The sequence below is a fragment of the Phyllostomus hastatus genome, unplaced genomic scaffold (assembly GCF_019186645.2).
Source record: "Phyllostomus hastatus isolate PE091 unplaced genomic scaffold, TTU_PhHast_1.1 phas_scaffold_585, whole genome shotgun sequence".
Lineage (NCBI taxonomy): Eukaryota > Metazoa > Chordata > Mammalia > Chiroptera > Phyllostomidae > Phyllostomus > Phyllostomus hastatus.
The window spans coordinates 16,617,166-16,623,449 of NW_025334037.1; the positions used below are offsets into that span (position 1 = coordinate 16,617,166).

The 6,284-nt window shown below is 42.9% G+C and overlaps 1 pseudogene; it reads left to right on the plus strand.

Annotated features, from left to right (window-relative positions):
- The first annotated feature begins 1,589 nt into the window (after positions 1 to 1,589).
- Positions 1,590 to 5,473, plus strand: LOC123809919 (annotated as a pseudogene).
- Positions 5,474 to 6,284: the final 811 nt, after the last annotated feature.

The following is a 6,284-nucleotide window of genomic DNA, read 5'->3' on the forward strand; positions in this document are numbered from 1 at the left end:
AGCCCCACAAAGATCAAGCCCCAAATCTTGTGTGTAAGCTGATCTTGGAAGGGGCATCCCATTACTCTTGCCACGTCCTATTCATTAGAAGCAAGTCAAGAGGCCCAGCCCACAGCCTACCGGAAGAGCAGGCAAAAGGGCGTGACTATCCTCAGACCTCAATCACCGGAGCCATTCCAGAGCCTGCCTGTCACCTCTCACATGCCCCAAATTAAAATCCACCTCCAAGAAGCCTAGGGTGAAATAACTGTAGGGCTTAGTTTATTACCCTTCAGTGTTTAAGGAAAAAGAGGTTTGGTGTTTTTTTTTATTGTAAAGCAAAGAGGGTTATTCATCCAAAAATTATAGCTGGCAGCTTGTTTGATATTTTGAAACCGTTGTGCAAAGAGGACACATATCCCAGAGGGACCGATCTGAGAGTCGGCCATCCATCTCTCCCTCTCTCTTCAGAGCATGCTAATTTCATAGTTGGGACTTTTTTTCCATCTGAGCTGAAAGTCTTGCCTTCCAGACAGCACGAGTGAATGACACCGCCTGCATGTCAGAAATTGCTACTGACATTTCAATTTTGCTTAATTTTTTCTCTTTCTTTGATAGTATTATGGAGAAAATTTACATTTGAATAAAAAGCAAATAGTGCATGTCAGAGTAAGCATCAGGGAATGTCAAATTGTTTTTTTCCAATTACAACTCTATTTCAAATAGGGTAATGCAATTAAAGGATAATTACTAGAAGCACAAAGCCAAGGTTACGATCAGAAATGGTTACCCTTTCACTTTAAGTCCTGTCTTGCTAAATAAAATATTCCTGAGGGGCAAGTTACTGTTTGAAAATAGAATACACTCATCCAGGAACAACCAAACACTTGGCAGTATTGACCAAAACATCTATTTGTGCATAAATACAAGTGTTTTAAAGAGATGAAAAGACACTAAAGGTGAGCTGCATTTTCCTGGGCTTCATCACTCTGATTAATAATGTGATAAAGTAGCTGTAGGATGCAATATTAATTAACAATATATTAGTTGCATTTTATTGCCAATAACATAACAAGCTCTGAAATAGTAGTCAGACTAAACTGCTGACGTGGGCTTTTCTGCAAACTGAGCTGTAGTTTGATTTCTCATTTGTCCAAGTGAAGCATCAGCAGCTGAGTAAAACCAATTACCACAAAACCCACCAAGCCTTCGGCAGCAACTTAGTGCATCTGAGCTTTGCCCAAATATTATTACTTTCAAATTAGAGCCTGGCCTGGGACGGGGAACGGAAGAATTTCTACTGCTGAAAGTAATTCAATATGGCAGTCTCATTGTGTAATTCTTTGCAGAGGCAAATAGAAAGCAAAGACTCCCTTCAACTTCGAGACATCTTGAGTCCGTGGCTGTCCACTTCCGGAAGGCAAGCCTGGAAGTAGGAAAGTCAGGTATGAAAAGAGAGGCATTTTCCTGACTCTCTCAAGTGAAAAAGGGTGTAGGAAAACTTTTGGGTCGTAGTGTTCGTTTTTGAGGGGAAGTGCTGATTTGGGTGGGGAGCACTTTAAGAAAAAAATGCAAAGCCAAGAATGGAAAGGAATAAGGAGGCCTAGACAATGGGCGGCATCTCACCTCATGGTGTAGAGAGAAACCCTATAGCACAAAAATCCATCAGGTAAAGAGAGAATGCTGAGTTAACATAGGATATGAGGAATTAAGACAAGCATGGCAGGTGCCTGGAGAAACTTGTGTCCCCAGCATCCCTTCACTTCCTAGCCTCTCACTGTCTCTGTCTCTGTCTCTGTCTGTCTGTCTGTCTCTCCCTCTCTCTCCCTCTCACACAGTCCTTTTCTATCCCCTTGTCTTGCTCAATTTCTTTCACAGCATTTATCACTACCCTAAATTACATTCCAGGTAGTTGATTTATTCATTTACTTGCTTCCTACCTGTATCCCCACCAAAATGTAAACTCCATGAGGTCAGGGATGTGTCTGTCTGTGCATTGCAGAACAGTGCCTGGCACATAGTAGGCATAGAAATCGTTGGATCAAAGAATGAACCCATTCACTGAACTTACAGTCACCAAATGCCCAGTGTCTAAGTGCAAAAGATTCCAAGTTGATGATCATCTTAACTATATCGTTCATTGGAGTTTACTAAGTGTCCTCAGTGAGCTGAGAGCTTCACATACAGCAGCCTATTTAATCTCACAACAACTCTGCAAAGGATGTGTTTTTTTATTTTTTATTTTTTAGATAAGGACCTAGAGACCCTAAGAGCCTGGTGTACTTAATGCCACATAGCTAGAAGGAGGTAAATCCAGGAATTAAGTGGTGTCTGCCACTCTGACTGCAGGCATTGTTGTCTCCAAAGATGAATAAGGTGCACATGTCCTCCTCGAGAAGCCCCCAGACTTGTCCTTTGGGTTTGAAGCATCATTGCCTTAGAAGCATCTTTGCCTTGGTTGGCCAGAGGGAGAATCCAGCAATGAGTCCTAAAGAACTGAAGATGGACATCTGCCACTCTGGGAACTTCGGGATTGTCCTGTCTCCTGGCAGGATCTGGGATTGCACACCCCTTTGCCTGAGATCAGATGCTGCTGGAGGTTCGTGAGAGCAGCATGTATTCTCACATTCCTGGTTCCAGGTCTGTGAGATGGGAGCCCAGCAGCTGTCAGGGATCCTATTTACTTTTAATAAATCTAACAAATGGATGATAAATAAGTGATGAGTCTTCTGCCTCTGAGAATCCAGCAGGGGCAGGACCAGCCAGGTGCCTGGGAAGCCAAACTCTTTTCCAGCATTTATAACTGAATTCTAAACAGCCAACACCAAACTCCACAGTCAGTTCAGATCACAGAGTTTCTATGTATTTTACAGGTCACACAACTATTCCTCTCTTTGGTCCTCTGGAATAAAGAAAGTCCCTCAGCCTATTCATTCCATGAATTTAAAAAAAAAGATTTAAAAAGGTCTCTCTCAGTTACAATGTTGTTCATGTCCTTTGACCAGAAAGAGTTAGAGAAAAACTTCAGGATTGATCTGAGGGACACTGAGCCCAGGTTCCATTAAAGTATATTAATGCCAAGGTCTGTGCAATTAGTGAAAAGTCAATTCCCATTACTAGTTAACACTATTGAATATCTGCTTTCTTTAATAAAAAGCCATGTCCAGTACAAAGAGAATAAATCAATAGGTTGGCTGCATTTAGATCTATTCTGCTTTCTTCTAAATGCACAGAGAAACTCCCTGTCAGAGCTCCGCTGTCTGTCTGCCAAGCCCCGTCTGAGAGCTGGCAGCCAGCCCTGACGTCTTTGCCTGGAATCTTTCATTAGCACGATCTTGCCTTAGCTCTCATTTCTCTAATCAGAAAATTTGAGTTTTACCCTGTGTTTAGAAAGTCCTCTATTTAAGCTTACCCTTGATCTGTCTCTGATTTGGACTTGTTCAGAAAACAAGCCATCGGCAGCCATGGATGCACTCTAAACCCCAGCACTGGCCTGCATCAGCCCTCCCTCCGCGAGGGGCCTGTGGGTTGGGTACAACCTGTTACAAGGGGCCAAAGAACCTTCAGGGTCTGAAAGAGTTTTTTTCCTTACAGGTACACCCTTTCCACGATTTTACAGCCAGTTAACCCTATCTGCTGCCAACTTTAGAGGCAGCTGAAAGGTTCCAGATTTTCAGGTGTGAAGAGCAAAATAAGATACACCTGTCCCTTGAAGTGTCTAAGTCCTCTGCTTTCCCAGGACCATGTGCAGAGGAAGGACACATTCACCCCTCTGCATAGAGGCTGCCCCCCTGTAGCTAAGCCCGGTTACCCACCTTCTTCAGTGTGGCCCACAAGAAGGGGAAAGCTGTTCAGCCACTACTCTCATTATAGTATTAATACTTAGTTTATTACAGATTAAAAGGACCCATTGAACCCCACTGTCTCTCGTCTACTTGCTGATTATGTGTAAGTTACCCTGAAGTTGGAATATCGTATTCCCATTAAAGTGAATTATACAGGGTCCAGCAGAAGTAACGCCTGCCTGAGTGTGGTTGGTGGGGTAATAATAAGGGTGTAATAATTTATAGTTTTAATGTGACCATTTCACCCAGAATGTCATAAGGTGCACTTGAGTGTGATATTGTTATGTTACAGAATTACATGCTTTTGATTTTGTAATAAAAGTTTGTAATTAAAAGGGGGCGTTATTTATGCCAGACTCTGTATTTCCCCAAATCATTTTATTTACCAGTATACTCAGTCTTTGACTGAAAAAGGATTGATATCATTTTCTTTAGCTCAGGTTCACTGTGAAGAATTATATGATATTCTCTTTTTTTTTAATCTTTGGTCCTTACTGTTATCCATTGTTCTGTATTCACTCGCTCAATATTTCCGCACCCTCTCTCCCGTCCTAGAGTATGTGTTTGAAGGGATCAGTAGGCTTGGTGGCCATAATATCTATGTCATGGTTTCAGTGAAAGAAAATATTTGAATCCCATTCTTTTCAAGATTCAGCTAATCAGGATAGATTGTTCTAGGTTTTTCAATTGCTTCAAGTCTATTATTTCTCCAGCCAAGAAGGTGAACAGTTCTAAAGAAGTGCAAGCTAGCTGAGCCTCTCTCTCCTTATTCCTGCTGTGGGGATCCTTCGTGCCTCTTGCCGTGGTCCCATTCCTCACCCTCAGGTCTGGTCTGCCAGGTCAGATGATCACAAATGAGGCCCCGCCCCATGAGACCACTGACCTCGGCCACTGTGGTTGCGGAGTTAAAGGAACTTCCTGTACCACTTCATGGAGCAGCTTACGGGGTGAGAATAACTGAAGCAAACAGTGGCAATTTATACCACCCTAATATAAGGCGGGGAAGTGTTCAATTGTGAGGAGACATTTATGGCTACACAAATAGCCAGTTTTTCTTCACATTCAAGGTTATAGATTTTGAAAAGGCAGGTTTATTAGGTGACCAGGGAAGATTTAGAAGTCATCAGATAGCTCCTTACCATGTTTCCTTCTTTCTGGCAGCCGCAGCTGTGAAGGTCGAGCTGTGAAGGTTGACCTGTGCAGTTTTAGTGGGTACGAGATCTACCCAGGACACAGGAGGCGCTATGCCACTGGGACCAACGGGAGTTTTCCAATTTCTTAATGCCAAATACGAGTCAACATTCCTTTCCAAGAGGAGCCCTCAATAGATAAACTGGGCTGCCCTCTGGAGAAGAAAGCACAAAAAGGGACAGGTGGAAGAGATTCAAAAGAAAAGAACCCACCACGCAATCAAATTCCAGAGGGCTTTCACTGGTGCCTCTCTTCATTGCCAAGAGGATCAGAAACATGAAGGCAGGAGAGCTCAAGGAGAACAAGCTATCAGGGCTGCAAAGGCAGCAAAAAAGGCCAAACAAGCACCTAAAGAGACAGCAATGGCTGCTGCAAAGTCTACCACAAAGCCCGTGTCTAAGCCAAAGATTGTGAAGCCTGTGACATTTTTTGCACCCCGCATTGGTGGAAAATGCTAAGTTGGAAGATTAGATTTTAAAATAAAGACCTATTTTTAAAAAGGCATCCAACAGGCCAGCAGAGTGTCCCCAGTAGCTCAGATGCGTCTGCCAAAGGGATACTGACTAAAGAACAAGTGACTGGACCAAGGGACCACTGATCTTCATCATCCCAAGTAGCGGAAGGCTGTCTACCTGGCCAGAAGCAATGACTGAATTCCCATTCTGAGATGGAGTTCACAAAGCGACGAGCAGGCATTGTCAAAAAATTAATACAGGATGAAATATGGTAATGAATGTTGGGAAATGAATAAATGCAGTCCCAAGCAATCTGTCTGCGTGATGTTTATACAGAAAAACTGCCTCTTAAGGGTTTGGCAGTTGTCTTTGGTCCTTTAGTGAACCTGGCTGTGATAACCCTGAAAAAAAATAGCAGGAGGCAGAATTGGATTAAACAACTTCACTTTTACAAAATATAAAGAGATGTTTAAAAAGTTCAAACTTCACAAAATTGCCACAAATGCCGCAAATCTTATGAGACATCAGGCAGCCAACTTTTCTTGCCTTCAAAAAGGGGTGGGAGAAGGGGGGCTAGGAGGGCTGTCAGGGATGTTCTCCACTGTGTAGGTGCTGCTGAGGCCCCCTTTAGTAGGAGGCTAAAGTTGTCAAGCCAGAGCTGGCAGGGGTGGCTCCATAAAATGAGCACAGAATGGAATGCACTCTCACTGTGGAGTTCAAGTGCATGTTGAGATTTTTATCTGAAATGAATTCTGATTAATATCAACTTGGGCTAAAGGAGAAAAACACTCCAGGATGTGTTTATACTTGTTGA